At 46.2% G+C, this 22906-nt stretch overlaps 1 long non-coding RNA gene across 1 annotated transcript; it reads left to right on the top strand.

Annotated features, from left to right (window-relative positions):
* Window positions 1-17545: 17545 nt before the first annotated feature.
* Window positions 17546-21893, top strand: LOC119809544. The gene is made up of 3 exons (XR_005284645.1): window positions 17546-18484; window positions 18652-18811; window positions 20744-21893. It is a non-coding gene; the product is annotated as an uncharacterized LOC119809544 (long non-coding RNA).
* The last annotated feature ends 1013 nt before the right edge of the window (window positions 21894-22906 follow it).

Below are 22906 nucleotides of genomic sequence, written 5' to 3'. Positions count from 1 at the left end.
CAGAAATGAGATCCATATCACGTCTAAGTGAAGATGGTCATGTAGAATCCAAGCTTCCATGAAACTTCAGGAACATAAAAGGAAATGTTCTGCCGGTAATTTCCGAGGTAAGGGCACTCGGAGATCTTAGCGTTCCTGTCATTTGTTCTGAGCCTGAGAAGTGCCTGTTACAAAGGAAGCGTCGCTGAGAACAGAGGCCCTTGAGGCTCTTCACCATCGCTTCGTACTTTACAGACACTGTCTCCTTGAGAGAAGTTTTATTTTAGAAGAAAAGAAATTGCAAGAGTAAGCAGAGGGGGAGAGTAAGCTATAAGTATCAGGTTGGGAGAGCTTGTCCAACGGGATACAATGGAGGACACTATGGAATTTTCAAATTTCTTATCCACAAAGAAATGAAATGGGCAGAATGAATGTTAGTTGTCATCCTAACCAACTGAATAACCCAGAATATTAGCTCACCTTTCAGTATAAGAAATAGCAAGGGGGCTGGAGAGATGGCTCAGAGGTTAAGAGCACTGACTATTCTTCCAGAGGTCCTGAGTTCAATTCCCAGCAACCACATGGTGGCTCACAATGAAATCTGGTGCCCTCTTCTGGCCTGCAGGCATACATGCAGGTAGAACACTGTATACAAAATAAATAAATAAATCTTTTAAAAAAAAAAAAAGAAAAAGAAATAGCAAGGTATTTTACATCTTTCGTACCTAACTTTTTTTAAGTTCGACATAAATGTTTGGCTAGCAGTGCTTCTTGTTTGAGACTGACCTTATTGCAAGTGCTCACAGCGCGGTGTGGCTGGTGGGCGTTACATTGACAGAACATGTCAAAATAGGTTGCGCGGCGTTCCTACCTAGTGATAGATAGCACTACGTTTTTCTCCTTTCTGAAAGCACTGTCCCTGTACATGGATTTAATTAACAGAGGCATGTAACCTTGAGACCTGACAAATTTCTAGGGATTTATGCACGCTTAAGGTGAGATACACGTTAATATCTCCTCCCTTGACGCTTGTTGATCTAGAGTGGGAGCTTATTAAGCTGTGGCGACGGCTGCAGCCCCTTCTCTGTTTGCCCTGAGTGTGCATTGTTTGGTTTGCATGTGCACTTCTTTACTCCTCTGTCCCCAAATAGGCAGAGGCGCTGTTAAATCTTGGTGCCTTCTTCGCATTTGACCACTGAAGCATGAGAAGACAATAGTTACCCAGGACCTCTGCAGTGGGTTTGGAAGCCTTGGAAAAGGGACTTCGCAGTGAAATTTTGAGCCCAGTCCCAAATACAGTAAAGCCAGTGAGTTAGATACTCAGGAAGAGGGATAGACTTAGGAGTGGGAACTAGCCAAACAAGAAGGGTCCTGCCTTACTACAGGGTTGGGGATCAGACACTCCTGGCAAGAGGCAGACGTGGGGCCTTGATCTCACATGGAAGGTGGTCACGTACCATGGAGGGTTCTTGCTAAAAGCAGATTTGGCAATGCTCATTAAAGAGCCTTAGGGGAAGGTTCAGCAGGCAGATTGGCCAAGAGAAGAATCCTCACTGGCCACTCCAGCCTCAGACTGGTCCATTGCAGAGCACAAGCTGAAGGGAGAAAACTCAAAGCTTTTATCCACTGAAGGCAGCCACAGTGCCAGTCATTCTAAAGTGGGAGCCTGCGAGGATGTGGAGCAGAGGCAATGAGCACATCAAGTAGAATAAGGTTAAAAAGGCCAATTAGTAGATACCGATTTACTGATTTATTTAGTGGTTTTACTTAAAGCACTGTTTGTACTGCCTATTTGCCAAGCAGGATTTCACTTGCTACCTGAAACAGAAAGACATGGAGAATTGGCTGAAACAACTGGCTGGCTGCCACACCTTGTAGTTTGGGGGTAGAAAATGAGAATACAAAGGGGACCCAGGATTGAAAGCTTTTGGGAGCTATTCTGCCTTTCATCCACCGAGGGCATCTCTCTTCCACTTCCACTGGTGTTGAATGCTTAGATTCCCACAACACACTACAGCTGAGTCCATCTAAGGGGGGAGCTGGCCCCCAGCCCCTGGCTGGGTTAGTCTCCTGGCAGGCTCAGGCACAATGGATTTAAAGAGAACACTCTGGGAGGGGGAGCTTGAGAGAGTGCAGCTGGAGAGTGTCCTGGAAATTTCTTTCCACACACAAATCACTGACTGAGGTAGAGAGAAGCTCGTGAGTGTGGAGTCAGACACACGCATCGTATCTCAGAGTGGTGTGGCCCTGTATGACCTCTGTGATCCTTCTCTGTGGGATGGAATAGTCTCCCAGGCTTTGGGTGTACCTCAACTGTGAAGTTAATTATGAACATACGGAAAGCTGCCAAAGCAGCGCAGCAGAGAGATGTCATTCTGCGGTACCCCTAGCTTTACTCAATGGCGCCCTCTTACATAATGATATTGTTGTTTCCAAACAGGAAATACTAACCCATTGATCCAGTCTGCACTGCAGACTTCCTCTGGACTTGCCTGGTTTGGGGCACATTTACATGCATGTGAATGCACATGTGTGTACCTGCATGTAAGTTCTAATGGAAATAAGAATCATTTGTCGCTGCCAAAGGACTCTTCCCACCACCCCATAAATAGTCATGCCCACCCTGCCCCAGGTGACCACCGTCCCCAGCTGTCACTCTCATCTGGAGGATGCTCTAGTACTGGACTCAAAGTCTACAGCCCTTCAAGACAGACTGCTTTCAGCCAGTGTAACGGTGTCTCTGAGGCCCGTCCACGCATGCACTCATGGGTTGCTCCTTTTGTTGCTGAGTAAGATTCTACACAGGCTTCTTGTGAGCATCCCACAGAGGACACAGAGATTCATGGGCACAGTGCTCAGGGTATAGCAGCTCCCCTTTCCTGGAAGCAGCTCTGAGCAGTTCCTGAATATGAAGACCAGCTTGAGAGGCAGAGTTCAGAGCCTGCAAATCCCTGCTCCCATCTGTTTTCCTTCCCTTGTAAAACTTGGTGGTTAGAACTTAGCTAGCACTTCTTACCTTTAGAGCCAAGGGTAATAAGCCCAGAGAGGTGAGCAGACTGGGAAGAGACCCCAGGTTATTTGCCCCCATTTCAGATCTTCCTTCCACACAATGTTTGCTTCTGGGCCTGCAGTTGATGCGAGCTGGAGAATCTGCTGCATGGCCCTAGCTGGTCTGCAGAACGCTTTGCTGGGTGTTGCTCAGGAGCACTGATCAAACTGGGGTGGAGAAGCAGGATGCTTGGCTTCCCCTAGACAGCAAGACCCATGAGGAAAAGGTTTTCAGTGCCTTAAACTCTGTGCAAAGATGACATTAACATCTATTGAACAGATTTTTCAAACCTCTCCTCCAATGCGTGTTTCCTGGGAATCATGGTGGGGAAGTAAGGAAGCCAGAGAGACAGCTCAGTTGCAGAAGCCTGGCCACCAGAGTACATTCCCTGGAGTCCATGTGAAAAGATAGATTGGGTGGCATGCCTATGTGATGCCAGCACTCCTAGGGCAAGATCGGAGACGAGAATCAGCCAACTAGCCAGGAGCTTGCAACACAGCCACAGGACAGTAGAGAACCCACCTCAACAAGGCAAGAACCAGCTTCTGAAAGTCATGAGCGCTGTGGTACATGCATGCATGGGGTTTTTGTTTTGTGTTTTCTAAGTAAAAAGAAGGCCAAGGAAGGAAAATGCTCGGCTTTTATTTATAATTTCACTGAGGGGTCATTTTCCCAGTGAGCAGCTTGAACTACATCTCTGAAGGGCACTAGTCTGTGATTCTGGGCTCTATTTCTTCTCCCTGAACAGAGGAAAGTCAGGAAGCTAGCATTTCCTGAGCACTAATGTGTCTGGCATCTAACTACACAGATTGGGTCTTCACTGTCCAGTAAGCACATTCTGCTCATTTTGGGTGAAGAACCCGAGAAATGTCTTCTTCTGATAGGCTGCCTGCAACTTCTGGGTGAACTTGGCTCCTGGCTCTTCTAGGCTTCAGTTTCTTTTTGGGTCTCACAAGAGTCAAAGGTATTGTTAAGAATTAAAGTAAATTAAATAAAGACATTAAGCCCAGAGTCCACGTTCACCAAGCACTCAGGGGCTGTTACGTCAAATAAACAATATTTGATTAGAAAGCTAGAAGATCCTAAGTTATGGGTGTTATGCCCATATCTGCAAAGTCCCCCCAAAACCAACAAGGAGACCGAGTCTTATATGTAAAAGCCAAGGGCCTTTATTTTATGCAAGTTTGCAAACTTGGTCTCTCTGCATGTCCAACATATTGGAATAATCGGAGAGCCCCCAAGCTCAGTTAGAGTTGGGTTTTTATAGTAGTAAAGGTGGGGGTGAGGGATTTCTAATGTTCAGAAGCTCTGATTGGCTGACATTTGTCTAGGGGTGTCCTGGTGAATGTGTGCTGGCAGGTGATCCTATCTACAGTGGTTGGAACTTTAGGCATTTCCTTTGGATGGTTCTGCTCTTGGGTTGTGCTCAGGTAATCTCAGTCTGTGGTTCTTCCTGCAACCAGGTATTGCTTCAGGGTAAACTACTGAGACTCAGGCCTCCATTAAACTTACCGATGGCCGAGTCCTGCTCTGGCAGATGATAATGGTTGGAAGTAAAGAACTTTCTTTGGGTGGCCTGTTTCTATTTAGCTTATCATGGCTGGCTCCTACATTATGGGAACAAAATGGAAATTTTTTTGTATAGGGGTAGCCAAGGAGGCTTAGTTTGGGTTTTGACACCAGAAAATCTGGTTTGGGGTCTAACATCTCTCTAACATCTGAGTTGGCCCTGAGAATCTGTGTCTCTCTTTTTTTCAGGATTGTTACACAGACACAGAGAGACGCTACACTTGACAGTCAGTGGGAGCTCTGCAGATAGGAGCTGTGTTTGTTTAGAGACAGGCCTCAGGTAGTCCAGCCTGGTTCTAGGCTTGCTTTGCAGCTAAAACTGACCTTGAACTTCTCCACCTCTCCAGAGCTGGGATTACAGGCGTGGAGCACCGTGCCTGGTTTGGTCAGTGCTAGGCAGCAGATTGAGGGTATTGTGCATGCTAGCAAGCACTGTGGTACCAGCGCTGTAACCCCAGTCCCAGAGACTAGCTTCCTGTCTGCCCCAGAAAGAACTGTAAAGGCAAAGAAAGGCATTGGGAGTTTCAAGGATGGGAAGTCCACCTAGGGGCGAGCCCTGGAAGGAGCCCTTGCTGAGAGAGGCAGCCAAGGCCTGCTTTGCTCTGAGCTCCATTTCCTGGCCCTGCACCAATGGAAGCAAAGATTCGGCAGATGTGTGAGGGTGGTGTGGGTATTGTCAAAGTGACCCAGGAATATTCTTGACTCAGAGAACCCCAAAGAGTAAACCAGATGGGCAAGAACCTCCCCCAGCCTGAGATGGGGAGGCTAGAGGAGCTGGGGGAGGGGCAAAACCTGTCTCCCAGGCCTTGCACGGTCCTACCTGGGTGGCGCAGAGAACCCGCAGGGAACCCGCAGGGGTCCAGGACCAAGGCCTCTGGTCATACTTCCCTGCCGGCGACTTTGCCAGGTGCTGGCCCCCCAGATAGTCACCCTTTATTGATTTTGAATGATATATTCACTGCAGAAATAACGTTTAAAAACAGAGAGGAAATTCAGAGAGTGTCGACCGAAATGGAGCTCTGAAACCCTCCCTGGTTCTTGCCGCCTCTGCTCCACTCAGGCACAGCCTGTGGGAGGGACTGCCTGGCTTCGGGGTCACGTGGGTTTCTGTACTAGGGGCCCTAAGCAGGTACTCCAGATATCTGCCGTGCTTGGCCCCAATGAACTAAGTCTGTACTGCTTAGGAGGGGGGGGAGAGTGTCAGAATCCTTCAGACGCATATTGCAGTTTTTAAGGGTTGCCTAGTGCATGCACACAGGGGGATGACGTGGTTATATCATACACAGATGTCAGAGCTTACACGTGTGCAAGGGCTCACACAGCTGTGTCATATGTAGGTGATGCAACCAAACGGCATCATGGGTCATGCCTGAGTGCTTGTCCACACATGCGTGGCCCTGGAACCCGGAGTTGTCAGCCATATTGTGGCTGAATCATAGCATTCCACCCTTTTGTTTATTATAAAAGTTTGGGGAGTTTGGGGTCTTCAATGGCTGGGAATGGGGCAACAATTTGGCGAGTTTGGGGTCTGTAATAGGTGGGAATGGGGCATCGTAAGGTCTCTCGTGACTGCTTCCTGCTGATTTTGTGGGCATCATCAGGTCTCTTGAGACTGCTTTTTGCTGATTTTGTGGGAGTCAGAGAGTTGAGATGCTTGACCACGTCCTGAGGTAGCTGATTACTCTTGTGTTTTTTCAAGGCTCTGTTAGAACTGGCTGTCTGGCAGCTTGGACCTCATGAGATGCTGGAAAGGCAGAAAATTACATCTGGAAAAAATTTTAGATCCTGATGATTAAGGGAGGAGAGACCCAAGATGGTAGATAGAGGGGTTTTTGTGGAGGAGGGAATTTCCCAGGGGTTCCTGAGACCAGGAATGATAAGAGAAAATTAAATGATACTTATTCTAGGTGAGTCCAGTTCGTTTAGATAGGTCCAATTAGCTCCTTGGAGCTTATGAAAAATGTTTGAAAAGAAATATATTTTAGACATATTAAAAGCTTATGAGTATGATGGTATAGTATTGAAATAGAAGACGGTGGGGAGGAGGGAGGAAAAGAAGGGAGAATTATTGGAAAGGGGAATTATTAGACCCCTCAATGTTTTACCTGAAGCAAATCTTAAGGCACTTGTTCTCTTTAGCATCATGGTATTACCTCAACATCCAGGAGACACTGCTGCAGTCAGTGATAAATCTGTTATGTTAAAGTCTGTTTTGGGAGTTTTTGGAGTCTGGGGCTGTGAATGTCTCCAAACTCATTATTGTTTCTTACCACCTGGGCTTTTGGCAATCCTTGTACCTCTGGCTCTATGTTTAATGATGGTCCCTGTAATAACAGCTGAGTGGTTAACTGGAAATTTAAGTATGATATTGGAGATATAGAGAAGTTGGTAAAGCAGATAGGATAAAGAGGAAGAGGGAGAGTATATGGAGTTTTTGGCACGGGAGAGTTGAATACGGTGATGAGACTTTTATTTTTGTAGAACTGGAGAAAAAGTGGCTGATCTTGGTGTCCTCTGGAACTTAAGGGAGCAGGGTCCTGTTTGAGTTACCGTATATAAGGGAGTATCTTCATCTGGAAGAGTAAAAGGTTTAAGGTGAGACAGGTGGATCCAATGAGAGAGTCCCTCAAGCTTGGCGGCTGTGGAAGTTACAAGATTACTTTAAAGGGACCCTGCCATTAGGGGATAGGGGTGGGAGGCATTGGTCTGGGGGAGAGAATGGTACCTGATCTCCTATTTTAATCGGCGGTGGGCATGAATTGGCACATGGTTGGGGTAATGAATAGTCAGTAAAATCCCATAATAGGGAGTGAAGATGGGATAACAACTGAGTAAGCAAGTGATCAGGAAGGGGAGAGGTTTTAGGTGAGAGGCTGGAAGTTAAAACCCGCCGCCCATACATAAGTTCAAAGGGCAAGATGGAAAGGGGGCTTTGGGGAGAGCCCTATGCCTTAGAAAGGCCAGAGGCAAAAGTTTTACCCAGTCAAGGTGAAGCTCCTGTGACATTTTAACAAGAACATTTTTTAAAGAATGGTTAATTTGCTCTACCTTCCCTGAAGTCTGAGGATGGTATGGGATATGAAAATGTCAGGAAATGTTAAGAGCCTTAGATAAAGTTTGAGAGATCTGAGAGATAAACTCTGGGCCATTATCTGACTGAAGAGAGGCTAGGATTCCAAATCGGGGGATGATTCCTCAGAGAAGAACATCGGAAATTCTCTGGGCCCTCTTGTTAGTGGTGGGAAATGCTTCAATCCACCCAGACATGTATCAGACATGGTGTCTACCAAAACCAGGAGATACTTAACTCTTCTGACTGTGGGTATATGAGTAAAATCAAGCTGTCAGTCAGTTTCTGGAAGGGAGCCCTGGCCTGCTAAGTGGGAAAAGGGAAGCTACAATGTTTTGTCTTGGGATCTAACTTTTGACATATTTTACAAGAGACAGTGATAGCTTTTAAGAACTCTAAGTCATCAGGGTTTGGTTGAAGGTGAATCTTGACAAAATGAAACAGAGCTTTGCTCTTAGGATGAAAGAGCTGATGTAGGTAGGACAGGATTTGCTGGGTGTCAGGGGGTGTCTGTGAGAATGTGGGTTATACTGTATGAACCCCCTGAGATGACTGAGGTAGGTTTGGGCTCTGGAATGCTGCTGTTCTAGCTGCTTGGTCAGTCCGGCTATTTTCCTTGGAAATAATGGAACTGTCAGTCTGATGAGACTGACAGTGAATAATTCCTATAGCTTTGGGGAGATTGAGGCTTTTTATCAGGTCCATTATGTAACCTGAGTTAGTTATAGATCCTCCTTTTGTTGTAAGAAGCCAATGCTCTTTCCAGATAGCTGTGTGGGACAGGAGGATATGAAAGGCATATTTGGAGTCTGTGTAAACATTTAAAGAGTGTCCCTTTGCTAACTGGAAGGCACAAGTAAGGCTATTAATTTAGCCTGCTGATTAGTGATATGGGCAGGTAGTGCCTGTGCCTCCACCACCCCAGTATCTGACACTATGGCATAACCTGCTCTACAGATCCCTTCACATAAAAAGGAGCTGCCATCTGTGTACCAGGTATAAGTGGCCTGGGACAGTTTGCCCTCCTGTATATGTGAGGGGTGGGGCAGTAGATCCTCTAAGATTTATATGCAGGAATGAGATGGAGAATAATTAATGTTAGGTTGAGGTAAGAGATTTGAGATATTAAGGGGTGGGCAGCACTGGGAAGTAAGTGTGGCATCTTCTACCAGTGCCACCTGGAGGGAGAGAACTCGGGAAGGGGGTAAGGTTTGTAAGCCTTTGTAAGTTAAGAGATGGGACAGATTGTGGTGGGAGAAGACAGTGGTGGTTAACCCAAAAGTTAGTTTCTTTGACTCACAAATAAGAAGCTCAGCAGCCACTAAAGCACATATGCAGGGTGCCCAGCCCTGAGTGGTGAGGTCCATCTTTTTTGACAGGTATGCTACAGGTGCAAAGGAAGGTCCCAGTTGATATCCTAGGACATGAAGGGCATATCCCTCCTTCTCTATTACATAGAGGGAGAAGGGATGAGTTAAATCTGGGAGCTGAAGATCTGGGGCCTGGATAAGGGCCTGCTGGAGTCCCTGGAAGGGTTTAATAATGGGTTGGAGAAGGGGCTCAGGCATAGAGCCAAGAGCTGCCTCATATAAGGGGCGGGCAAGGAGAGAAAAAGAGGGGATCCAGGAATGCAGGAAGGCAGCTATTCCTAGGAATGATAAAACCTCTTCTTTTGTAGAAGGAGCTGCAAGGGACTGAATTAGCTTTTTATGTCTAGGGTAATAGCTTTTTGGGTTGGGGTAATAGTTAATCCCAAGTAAATGACCTGAGAGGTACACAGTTGGGCCTTAGAAGGTGAAATTCTATAGCCCCTTTTGAGCAGGAAATTTAAAAGAGCAGAGGCATCAGTTTTGCTAATCTCAAAGGATGGACTGCAATGTAAAATATCATCTACATACTGTATGAGTTTAGACTTAGGGAGAGACAGTGAGAGAAGATCTGAAACTAAAGTCTGACCAAACAGGTGTGGGCTGTCCCGGAATCCCTGGGGAAGGACAGTCCAGGTGAGCTGTGTGGAGAGGTGAGTGTCAGGGTCAGTCCAGGTGAAGACAAAGATGTTTTGAGATTGAGAGGAATAGTGAAAAAAAAAAGCATCCTTAAGACTAGAACTGAGAAGTGGGAGGTTCCTGGGGGGACAGTGGAAAGAAGTGTGTAAGGATTATGCACTACAGGATTAAGTGGGATCACTGTGGAGTTAATGAGCTGGAGGTCTTGAACCAGGTGATAAGTTCCATTGGGTTTTTAACAGCAAGTGTAGGGGTGTTAAAGGTAGAAGAGATGAGGCAAAGTAGCTTTATTCTTAGAAGGTCAGAGATAATAGGCTTAAGTTCCCTAAAGCTCTGGAGGGGGTAATGTACTTAGTAGGATTCTGTAATTGGATAATGATAGGGGAATGGTGTTTAGCAACAGAGGGGTTTGGGGTGTCCAAGACTTGGGGGCCCACATGAGAGGATGGCAGAGGAAAAGACACATTGGAGCTGGGAGGTTGGGAGGTTAGAAGGAGGAGGAGGGGAGCTGTTGGCGAGTCTGGGGTAAGGTGAATGGAAGGAGCAAACAAAATGGAAGCTCCTACTTTTGAAAAAAACAAAACCTCTTCCCATAAGAAGTACTGGTCAGGTTGGCATGACTAAAAAAGAATGAGTGAGATAAATACCTCTAAAAACACAGTTAAGTGGCAGAGTCTGCTGAAGTAGATAAGGCTGTCCTCCTATCCCTACAATAGAGAAACTTGAAGGAGAGGTAGGCCCCCAGAATTTCCTCAGTACCAAGTATGTGGCTTCGGTGTCCAAGAGAAAGGAGATGAGCCATTCTGATATCATGATGTTTACCCATGGCTCCCTGTTACAGATGACAGTTGTGGTTGGGTCGAAGGAGCCCGGACAGCCTCACTTGTCCATGGTCAGACCTAGAAGGTCAACTTGGGAATTTTTTGGGTTTGATGTCTCCATGCCATGATGTGCATGAGGACAATGGACTGCCCAATGTCCTTCCCTATAGCATCTTGGACAAGGTCTCATGGGACCAAGATGAGGATTAGGGCATCCTTGGGCCCAATGACCAGTTCTACCACATTTGAAACATGGGCCTGATGGTTCTTGAGCCCCAGGGAGCAAGGGAGCAGCATGAACAGCACAGATAGGGTGGTCTGTTGCCTCGGCCAGTTGGGCAGCCGTGGCTAGCATGTGACAGTGATGATTGTGGGCTTTGTCATCCTTTGCATGGTACACCTTAAAAGCCAACTGTAAGACTTCTACCTGCGAGGTCAAGGGGCCTTTCTCCAAACATCCAAGTTTAGCCTTAATGTCAGGGATAACTGAGAAAAAAAATGAGTCATGAGTAACTCTCTGCCTTCTGTGGTTTCTGGATCGAAGTTAGTATATTGTAACATGGCTTTAGTGAGGTGTTCCAAAAATGCAGAAGGATTTTCCTTCATATCTTGAATGACCTCTGAGAGCTTATTATAGTTTACTGGCTTGAGGTTAGCCTTACAGATACCTGCCAGGAGGCAAGTAAAAAACCCGTGCCTAGCTAAAATTCCACCTGGGGTTTTATAATCCCAGTGTGGTTTCTGCTCAGGGACCGCCTCTGCTCCCGGTGGGTGGGGGGTGTTGCATGTGTTTGGTGAACCTCGTCTGCATGTAGTCTGGCCTGTTCCCAAACTTGCTGTGTTCTTCAACAGTAGGTTATTAGATAGGATCATATAGATATCATGAAAGGCGAGATTATACAACTGGGACTTAGAGCTTCAGTAGTAAAAGGCTTGGATGTAAGGGAACTCCTTCCATTTGCCTGTGTGCTGACAGTAGTTAGAAAGCTCCTGTAGAATATTGGGATCAAAGGTGCTGTTAGGCAGCCATTTTAAATTGTCATCTAAATTCTAAGGAGGCCATTTTTTGAAGAAAGGTGGACAAGTGTGGGAATCTGTAAGTAGGACATTAAGGCTTGGGGTTTTAGGGCCTCCAAAAAGCATTCCAGGGGGAAGGCTGGATTGATGGTCTTGGATGGCTTGCTCCCATAGCTGAAACCATGAAAACCCTTGAAAATGGCAACACCACAAGGCTTAGAGGGGGACAACTCCCCTTTATAGGTGGGGTGTGAAACAGCAGCAAACACCTCAGGGCTTGTAAAAGAGCATCCTCTATCTACAGGCAGGGTGTTAAAGCCTGACTGGCTCCAGTCCCAGTGACTTGGAAGCCAGAGAGGCTTAGAGGCAGCTCTGAGCAGTCTCTCACAGTGGGGACCATTGACAAGTGGTCCAAAAGAAAAGAAGAGGAGAGGAGAGGAGAGAAGGAAAGAAAAGAAAAAAGAAAAAAAAACCTGAGGTGGTGGGTGAACCCTAGCTTGTCTAATCATGATTTTCACTAAGGGAAGCAATTCAGAGATGAATGTCAGCAAAGGGCTCAACCATAGCCATGAAGGCCATAGTTGGGGGCTGTTCCCCCATTTCTAGGAACACCAGAAGATTTCCAGGAGCTCAATGGTCAATTCCTTTGGAGAAATGGTTAAGCTGACCAGAATGGGGAAACTCACCAATTGAAGCTGGTGGTGTGTAGAGGTCACACTCAGGCAGATGGAACACATGGATGTTGTGGAAAAAAAAAATACCCAGTTCTGGATCCCGACTGTGGGAGAGGGGCAGGAGAGCCTCCCGAGTCTCACAGCACCAATGAAATTACCTGGCACAGTGAGAAGGAAACGTGGAACATGTGACAAACCTGCTTAGGTGTTTTTTAGAGGCCTGATGAGTTCAGTGTGCAGAGAGAGAGAGAGAGAGAGAGAGAGAGAGAGAGAGAGAGAGAGAGAGAGCATGAAGATAGTGTGTCCAGCTTTTAAGGGCTGTCTAATGCATATGCACAGGGGGATGACGTGGTTATGTCATACACAGACGACAGAGCTCACGCATGCATGCAAGGGCATATGTAGGTGATGCAACCATGCTGCACATGGGTCACGCCTGAGGCCTTGTCCTCACATGCATGGCCCTGGAACCCAGAAGTGTGAGCCATATTGTGGCTGAATCATAACAGTCTCAGTTTGTGGTCTTTCTTGGAACCAAGTATTGCTTTAGGGTAAACTGAGACTCAGGCCTACCTTCCTGTTAGTGTATCAAGCCTGTCTTGGCAGGTGTGTTCCAAGCTGCCCTGGGTCCTAAGAAAGGAAGACAGGAGGCAGACAGGGAACAGAAGTAGAGCAGGGGTGGGTGTGGGCAAAAGAAGCCACATTCTTATTTGTATTGAGATGAAAGTAGGACAGCTGGTAGTTGTCACATGAGTGTTCCATGCATAGAAAACAGTGGGGCCTGTCTCCTGCAGTACAGGTCTCAGAAACTCAGTAGAAGATCTAGTCCAGCCCAGAGGAAGAGGCCCCACAAACCATGCCACTGAGCCACTGTCTGGTTATCTACCCATGAGGTGCCCTTTCCAGTCCTGGAAAGACCAGACACCTCTGGCACCAATGTAGCCTGTGACAACTGGAGACTCCAAAGGCTCCAGTGCCACTCTGGCAGAAGCCCCAAGGATCAAGTATGAGTCCCGCTCCACTATGTTGAGAATTGCATGGGTTAATTCCCACTGCTGCCCATGAAGGTGTCTTCTTCCCATTTTCCAGTCAAGAGGATGGGAGCTAAACATGATGCAAAGGCTTGCTGGCCTATCTGAGAGTCCATGCTTTGATGCACAGGCTTGCTGGCCTACCTGAGAGTCCATGCTTTGCCAGGGTGTGGCTCAGCCTGACTCAGAAAGGAAGCTGTTACGCTCAGATCATGGAGTCCCCCGCAAACCAACTAGGAGACCAAGTCCTGTATTTAAAAGCAAAGAGACTTTATTCTTACACAAGCTTGCAAACTCGGAGTTTCCATGTGTCTAAGGTATTGGGGTGATCAGAGGGTTCAAGTTTAGTTAGGGTTGGGATTTTATAGTAGCAAAGCTAGGGGTGAGGGATTTCTCAGGTTCAGGACCCCTGATTGGCTGACATTTGTCTAGGGTCCTGGTGAAAAGCCATGGGTGTGTGCTGGCAGGTGGTCCTATCTACAGTGCTTGGATTGTTAGGAATTTCCTTTGGATGGCCTGTTCCTGGGTGGTGCTTGGGTGGTCTCAGTTTGTGGTCTTTATTGGGATCAGGTATCGCCTCAGGGTAAACTATTGAGACTCAGGCCTTTATTGAGCTTGTCATGGCTGGGTCCTACAGAAACCTCTGTAGTGATCCTCAGAAAAAGCGTGTTTTACCACTGCATGTTAACTAATTCTGATAGGTGAGGAGGCTAGAGGAAGCTATCATATGCACCTCAGGGTGTATTTAATGCCCAGCATGTGCTGGACCTTTGTAGTAGTAAGCAAGAGCCATGTACCCTAAAACTATTGGGATGAGAGCTGCCTCCATGGCTGTTATGACCAGAGGATGTGACCCAACACCCCTGTGGTCAGCAGTAGTGACAGAGGACAAGGACCCTGCCTTTCCTGCTGAGAATTTTACACAGCCTCATCAGAGCTGTCTAACGTTTATCCTGCAGTTTAATCTTGGTGGTTTAGCTATGAATATGTTAAAGTCACCTTTCTCCATGGAATTGTGTGATTGAAACATCTTTTATGCTTAAAGTTTAGGGAAATGAGGCCTCACCGGCATAAGCTTCCTTAGATTCCCCACTTCCAGCAGCCCCATAAGTATACCACAATTTGAGAAAAGTACATCCTCCATCTAAATCCAGTTTCATAACAAAACATTAGTACATGCTTAACTGATACAGCTGCTCCAAAGTCTCCCTGAGCCAGAGGCTGCCAGGGTTCTTTTAGCACAGCCAGACGGAGTAGGCCTCCCAGCAATAGCTGTGCCGTTCTGGGTGGTAAGGGGCAACTGAGAAGGGGTCTGCTTATCTGAATCACACTCAACTCTGGCCCGTACAGAGTGAATCTGCCATGCCCACACCACACCTGTGGTACATCATGGGTTACCCTTTTGTTTGTAGGACACTTCCACTCCCTGCCCACTGCTCCATCTCCCCTATGAGCTCAGATGCAACACCAGTCTGAATTCACAAAGGACACTCTGACTACTTTTTGATTTACTGATCGAGTCTGTTTGTAATGGTCTGTCCTGTCCCTTTAAGAGACAAGCCATGCCCACTCCCCCCATCCAGCCAGGCAAGCTGATCTTCAGCTTTCAACCTGAGTCCCTTCCTTTCCAGAGCTTCTGTCTCTTATTTCTCCCCTTCCCTTCTCTGTCTCTCTCTCTGTTTCTCTCTCTCTCTGCTCTTCCCTCTTCTCCCCTTCCCTTCTATAACCCACTAAATAAATATCCAACTTCACTCTGCATGCATGGCATGCCTATCCATCTCAGTCTCTCACCTACCATGCAGCTTCTTGCCTGGGACACGGCTGCCTTCGTAGCCTGCTGTGGTCTCTGGACCCACTGCCCATTGCCTGCCACTGCTCGGGGACCTGCAGCATTTTACTTAAACCATCACATTGTTACTATGGAAACCACCAGCTTCTAGTGTAACTGTGGGACTCCAGCTTTATACTGACTTTCTCAGTTTGTTCCTCTGACTGGGTCAGGAGGAACAACTGGGAGCAGAAATGGGGGAGTGGTAGTAACCCCAGGGATGATGTTCAGTTGCCCTGGTGGATGGAAACCCCATCAGATGCAGCCCCTTGCCTCAGTACAGTACAGAGCTCTAAGTTCATGGTTGTAACCTGCCAGCGGGTCAGCTATTCAGGGTTCCTGAAGAGGTGCTACCTGAAAGAACATGGGCCAGAGAGAGAAACGAGACCAAGCAAGATTCTATTATCAAGGTCTCTCTTTATTAGGGTAATGGTTGCAGCTTCTATAGCCCTTGAATGAGGAACTTGACTTGGAGTGGGGGTAGGGGTAGGAAGGAACTTTGCCAGGGTAGCGAAGGTCATCAGTCAGCACTCCTGGTGCAAGCCGAAACATGTGATTCCATTAACAAACATTTTTTATGGGGCCGGTTCCGTAAACAAACAGTTCTCAAGATAGTTGGAATGTGGGGTGGGTTCTCCGCAAACATCCTTAGGACAATGATCCCTGCTATCTTTTTTTTTAGGACAATGGTCCCCCACACATGGTAGACATGTGCTCACATCTTGGTGAGCCACCGACTGTATCAGACCTGTATGGATGACTATGCCCTCAGAACGATCTGGTACTTTGAGGCACGGGCACATATCTGTGTTTATTAGGATGAGATATTTACAGTTCATTCTTTCTCTCGTCTTCCAGGCCTTTGACCCAAGCTGTCATCTATGCTCCTCACAGATTATCACTACATCTTCAGCAACGTTTCTGTCACTCGCCAGGCCACCCATTCATTCACCCACACTCCTGTACACACGCTCGTGTCTTCATTAAATAGTGTCTAAATGTTACTGTGCCCCAAGGACTATGTTATCAGGTAAGAATATGAAGACGGATAAAGCAATTATCTCTCCCACTCCCCCATGTGACGATAAGCAGGAAGGTGGTCGCCCACAAGCCAGGGAGTGGGTCCTCAGAAGACATCACACACAGTCTCCTGGTGCTTTGACTTGGGGATTCCCAGCATCTGAGCTGTGAGAAATAAATATTTGCTGTTCAGCAACTAAGTAGATGAGCAAACAGCTGTGAGAAAAACACCGTCAAATAGCAAGAAAATGTATTTGCCTATGCTAGGAGTTAGAATCCTTTTTATAGGAAAGAAAACCTTTAAGCTTAAAAAAATACAATTCTAGTCTAATCCTCTTATTTAAACAAAAAGCAAGAAATTACTGGGAAAAGTGGCCTTTTCCCAGAACCCTGCTCAGTGGCCTAGGTATATAAGGATATGACCTGACCAAAAACAAACAACCAATCAAACAGTGGATAGAGGCACAGCCCAGCCCGCTCTCCCTCAAGGTCCTGTCTCCAAGGCTAGCTGATAGGTTTCTGGGGAAATTAAAAAGCAAGGGCTAGATTGATAGCTGGATAAGCCCATGCCCCCACCTGACATTTGTTTTCCTATGTGTGTGAGTCAGCTCATTGGAATTGCTCACAGGGGTAGAGAAGGGATGATATGCATAGCTAATGGGTGCCTGACTGCCCTAGGCTCAAGATGCATAGGTAGAGGAAGCTGAGCCAGCTGTAACAACCATGTGCTGGCGTGGGGTGGTGTCGGGGCTTGATTACCTTGCTTTCTCCTCTCTGCCACTAGAGGAAGCTAAGGTGGAGTTGGAGTCTGGTCCAGGCATATTGAGCCGATTCATGGACAAACCCACATTCAGCAGAGTAACTAGTGTGCACACTCACATACACATTAAGTGGCTAGTGTACAAACCCACATACATGTTGAGTGGCTAGTGTACAAACCCACATACACATCTTGTAAGTATTATTGCTCTCAATAGTGATCACAGACACTCAGGTCACAGGTGATCAACCCAAATCATCCATGATTATTTTTATTTATTATTTTTATTTAAATATTTATTTATTATTTTTATCATGAATATTATATACAGGATATGTGTGTATATATATATATATATATATATATATATATATATATATATATATATATATGTCAGCCTTGGTAACAATATGGTAGAATGGGGAGTTTTACTAGGTCCATCCAACCTCAATGGGACAACTACCCATGACTAATAGTGCCTCTGCGGAAACTAGTAGAGATGTTTTAGCACGTCGTCATCACAACAAAATTTGACACCAGATATATTGCGGTGATTAAAAAGGGCTTTTTCACTAGATCCATGTTGTCTCTAAGGTGGTGTATCAACAGAGATTTTCTTGGCCTCAAATTTCTATACTGAATGGTGTTTAGCCTCCTTGGCCCTGCACCATGCTGCCCAAGAGACTTACTCCTTCTCACCTCTTCCAGGTTACTGAGGCGCTCAGCACGGTTGAGGGACTGGGAGTGAGGCAAAGAGGCCACAGATCCTAATTACTTCCTGGCCTCCATCAGAAAAAGGTAAGGTGGGTGGGACGTCTCAGCTGTGTTTCGGCACAGAAGGACCCATAGATACCCTAAGTGCTCGGCACTCTTCACCTTCCCTTCAGTGATGGTTAGTCTTGGTTGTCAGCATGAAGGGAGATAGAATCAACCACAAGGCATGCTTCTGGGTGGCGCTGTGAGCAAGGGCATTTTCAGGAAGGAGCTACTGAGGGAGAACCATGCCCTCACAGAGGGCAGCACCTCTGGGAGGCATCCTACAAACAAAGAGGTCTTAGAAAGAATTAGTGCTGCTTGCTTGCTTGCCTCTCTCGTTGACGACTACATCTTATCCTGTGACGACTCCAACTCTTCAGCCTTCCAACGTGGACTGAAGACCAGCGGCTCTCTAAGACTCCTCCAGGCTTTCATTACCAGATAGGGACTACTGAGGTATTTAGCTTTGTGGACGGAGAAACTCTTGGGTTACCAGTCTATCTGGTGTCTAGACAACTGTTGTTGAACTAGCCAGCCCTCTCAGTTGTAAGACTAGTTCTAGTAAATTCCATTTTGTAATATAAGGACATTCTGCTGGTTCTGTTCTTTGCTGATGTTCCCTTCCTAGGCCATTTCCTCAAATGCACTCCATGTGACAGAAGTGGGGGAAAGGTCACAAAATTGAGCACTTCAGAGCCATCTTCCCGAGAGAACCAAATGAGAGGCTCTCTGCACTTTGTTTGGCTTTTTGGGATCAAGGGAGACACAAACATAATGGCCTTCCAGGAAGAAGCATGCGGTATGAACTGTGCTCATCCATTAAAAAGGTTTGAGAGAGCCTCAGAACACTTAGCTGCAGTGACTGGTGTGTTCCTCTTCTGAAGACAGTAAAGAGTGTAAAGAGGTAACTATTTCTTCAGATGTGCCATCAGTAGCGTGACTTCCCAGGAACATGAAGAAACCAGCAGAAATGACACTAACAAACTAACACAATAGCATAATCAGTCACACACTCACAGAAATGGAGATCTGCTGGTTAACTGACAAGGAATTCTAAATTACCACTTCTAGGCAGCTCAGCAAGCTGCAAGAACACAAGTGGATGATGCACGCTCAAGTCACAGATCAGGAAGTGGAAGTGGGAGGAGCCAGGGCCAGGCTGTACAACCTCTCGGCTGAGCCCCGGAGTCCCATGGCCTTCAGCCACTTTCCTAAATGCGGACCTTCAAATGTAAGTTTACAAAAATATTGACAGGGACAGAGGTAGATGGGTCAACTGAGCATCAGGTAAACTACGTATGAACAACAACAACAAAAGTTCAAGAAAGGGTTAAACAAATTCTAGAGCTAAAGAATATAAGGCATTGTCTCACTTAGGGTTTCTATTGCTGTAATAAAACACCATGACCAAAAGCATGTTGGTGAGTAGAGGTTTAGGTTGGCTTATGCTTCCAACTGTTCATTACTGAAGGAAGTCAGGACAAGAACTCAAGCAGAGCAGGAACTTGGAGGCAGGAGCTGATGCAGAGGCCATGAGGGGATGCTGCTTACTGACTTGCTAATCATGACTTGTTCAACCTGCTTCCTTATGGAACCCAGAACCCCCAGTCCAGGGCTGGGCCCTCCCTATCAGTCACTAAGAAAATACCCTATAGTTGGATCATACAGAAGCATTTTCTCAATTGAAGTTCCCTCCTTTCAGATGACTCTAGCTTGTGTCAAGTCAACATGTAACTAGCCAGAACATTCATAAAATGAAAAGGTATAACATTTAATTTCATTATGTACTTCAGGAAGCAGAAGAAAGCAACAAAGATAGGTCATGTGACAGTGTCCAGTCAGAAGAGAAAGAAAGGACTGAAAACAGCTGAAGAAAACATCCAAGAAGGATGGTGTGTAATCCACAGTAACATCCCTTGTGGTGCTCTCCAGGGAGAAGAGAGGAAGGGGCGCTGGGGAGCAGAGAGCTTACTTAGAGAAACAATGGCAGACGTTCTCGTAAATCTAGGGAGAGCTGTGAGCATACCGGTGCCGAAAACCACTAAGACCCAAATGGGTTTTGTAGTGCCCGAGTCGCAGGGACCCCAAGAAGACCACTAGAGACTCAGCGAAAAGCAAAAGCAAGATATAATTATTCAAACCATGATTCTGACCTCATCTTGCACCCAACTCAGTGGGAACCAGAGGAGATATCCCTCCATTCTTATGTAGGGCTTATAAAGGCAATAAAATAAAATAAAATAAAATAAAATCACAAATCTATTGTTATGGGCATAGGGGGTACAAGTGACTCCCTGGTTGGCTCCAGTCCGGGGAATTTTCCACTCTGCTGATATCAACTTCGAGCAACTGGACTCCAATCTAGGGAACTACCTGCTCTGCTGATATCCACCTTCAGCAGCTGGGCTCCAGTCTAGGGAACTTCCTGCCCTGCTGACAGCCAACTTTAGCAGCTGGGCTCCAGTCTAGGGAACTTCTGCTCTGCTTACAGATGCCTTAGGGCCTAGTACAAAAATAGAGTTGGTTTTTGTCGCTTCAGTTTAAGCCAAAGAAAACACTTCAGACTTGATAACTAACACATTTCAAAAGAGAGAGCATTAACAGCATCAAGAGGAAAGAACCTTGTCACACATAAAGGACAACTGAAACTGTACAAGTCAGTGACATTATTCAGGGTGCTGAAGGAACAAGACCATTGACTGAGAACCTCCTACCCGATAAATGTCCCTCACAACAACAAGAGATCTAGAAACTTCTCTAGATAAACATTGCAGACTCCGGTGTGTCTCTTTTGGGCGAACTGTGTGGCTTCAGGGAGAGTGCACCAGACATGCACATGCGCAGTTAGCAGAAGCTGTTACATCAGCCAAGCACTGAAATCGGACCACTAAAGGTCCTCTGTGCTTTAGAGGGCTCCAAATCTCCGACTATCTGTAGAAATCAATTTTATATGTCTCCAATGTGTCCTATCACCAGGAAAGGAAAATAAATTTAGGAAGTTTTATATCAGAACCAAGGGAACCTGGGCAGTACATTGCCATAAAATGAGGGAAATACCCAGAAACAATCTTGCCAGAGGCTGGGTTGTCTGTAAGGAAAAAGAGCAACGGTTGCCTGGCAGGCCAAGGCCATTTTCTGTTGTGTTGGTTTCTCTTCACATCAGGAGCAGCCAAGGGAGACCGATGCTGGAACGGAGTTCACTGTCCTGTGCCGGGCCTTGCAGTGGCTTCACGTGAGATGCGCTCTAGGGCTCGTGTTCGAAACCTGGTCCCCAGAGAGCATGCTGCTTTGAGACGCTGTGTCAACCTCAAGCTTCTTCAACATTTTCTACTTGCAACCTCTTTGCACCCAAGAAGTTTTCAGACAGCCCCAGGTATATAGGTAAACTGGCATGTGAATCAAACATTAACTGGTAACTGTTAGGTCAAAAGAAACTCCATTGTATGCTAAGCTTCCTTCTTGTTACCCACCAGCCGTTTCTATCTGATTCTAGTCTCTAGAAGACAAATTCCCAGTCTTAATCCTACCGATCTATAAGAAGGCCACTACCACAGTTTAAAGCCAAATTGGAAGCAAATTTTAATTAAATGCTTGCCCAGATGGATAGGTTCTGGAGAGGTCCATACTCAGGTTCCTGGGAAACATGGGCTTAAGAAGGAAAACCCATAATTCACTGCATTTCCCATCAGGTTCAATCAAGCACAAGTATACACCCTGACATATTTCCTGCCTACGTAGCTGCTGTCCACACGTGATCAAGCACATCCGGTGCAGAAGGGTTAAACAAACTTGCATAGGGGAGTGAACACACGTGGCTTGTTACCTGGCAACAACAGCCTCTAGCGTTTCAGGAACTGTCTGGCCCTGGGCAAGGGGCTTGCCGATCAGAGGCATTTGTGTTTCATGGATCTCTAAGGAATAGTAATTAAAACTTAAAATGTAACGACTCTCACACCAGTAACCCTGACTCTGTGACCCCCCCACCCAAAAATGTACAGTTGTGACTACTTGTTACAATGTAATTGATTTCTTTTTCTTCTGTAACTTGCTTACACAGATAGCCAAAGATTGTTTTGAGTTGCCTTAATCACACAACTTGTCAAAACAGAACAGTTTTCAGTTGCTTGCATAGATATGAAAGGTGGTCATGTAGTTTTTCTCCTTTAAAAGTTCTTCCTCCCACAGCCCTCCTTCATGGAAAGCTCAGATTGGCTCAGAGACTGCTCGTCCTGCTAGCAGTTAATCAACAAATTTTTTTAATTAAAATTAGATTGAGTCTATGGAGTTTTCCTAGGGGACAAGCTTCATAAAAATAAAAAATTATAAAAATATACTTTATAATATTTCTTTGGCATACATTTAATTTTACTATTAAAAATTAAAGCAAATTTGCATACTAACTTGATAGATGTGTTTGTTTGTCTTAATGCAATCCAAAGAATACTAATTAGATCCTTACATGTCTTGAGGAGTGATGACAGAAAAATATTGAAAGTCTGTTTTCCATAATTAAACCGTTATGTTTCTGTAAGAGCAGGAACTGGGTACATTCAGCAAAAATACTGCAGTTTGTATCATATGGTTGCCTGGAGTGTGAGCTGAGGTGGCACTGCGTGGTGAGATGGTGGCATGGTGCCGTCTAAGGGTTGCGTGTCAGAACCAAGTCTGCTGAGAAGTCACGTATGCAACCTATGGGACACTGCCAGAAATACCCAGACACATTCCATGTTTGCTGCCTCCTCTGCTGTCAGTTTTTTGTAACCTCGCATTTGAAGACCCACAGCCTAGGAGGGTTTCATTAGGAGTTGCTTGAGGCTCAGCCCTGAGGCTGTACAGCTTGGCCCTAGCTCCTGTCTAACCTCTGCTTCCCTATCTGTGACAAGAACAGTCTTGTGCTCCCTCTACCTTGAAGTCACTGTAATGGTCTGTCCTATCCCTTTAAGAGACAAGTCCTGCCCCCCCCCCCTCCATGAAGGCAAGCAGATCTTCCTTCTACATCTGGCCTGAGCTTCTGCCTCTCTCCTTTCTCTCTACTTCTCCCCTCCCCCTCCTCTCCCTCTCTCTCTGCTCTTCTCCCTTCTTCCCTTCCCTTCCTTTCCCTTTCCCCTCCATAACCCACTAAATAAATACCCACTTTCTGCATGGTGTGCCTATCCTCTGTCTCTCACCCTCCACGTGGCTCCCTGCCTGGGGCCCGCTCTGGTCTCGTGGGCCACTGCCTGCTGCAGCCACTCGGGGTACAGCACCATTTTATTTTTGCCATAACATTTTGTGCTCATGACTTGGCCATACTCTCTCCATGTTTCCTCCTGCCGGTGGGCAGGCC

Source organism: Arvicola amphibius, chromosome 3 (assembly GCF_903992535.2).
Source record: "Arvicola amphibius chromosome 3, mArvAmp1.2, whole genome shotgun sequence".
Classification (NCBI taxonomy): Eukaryota; Metazoa; Chordata; class Mammalia; order Rodentia; family Cricetidae; genus Arvicola; species Arvicola amphibius.
The sequence above is the reverse complement of the archived record's forward strand: the minus strand, read 5'-3'. Positions and strand labels throughout refer to the sequence as shown.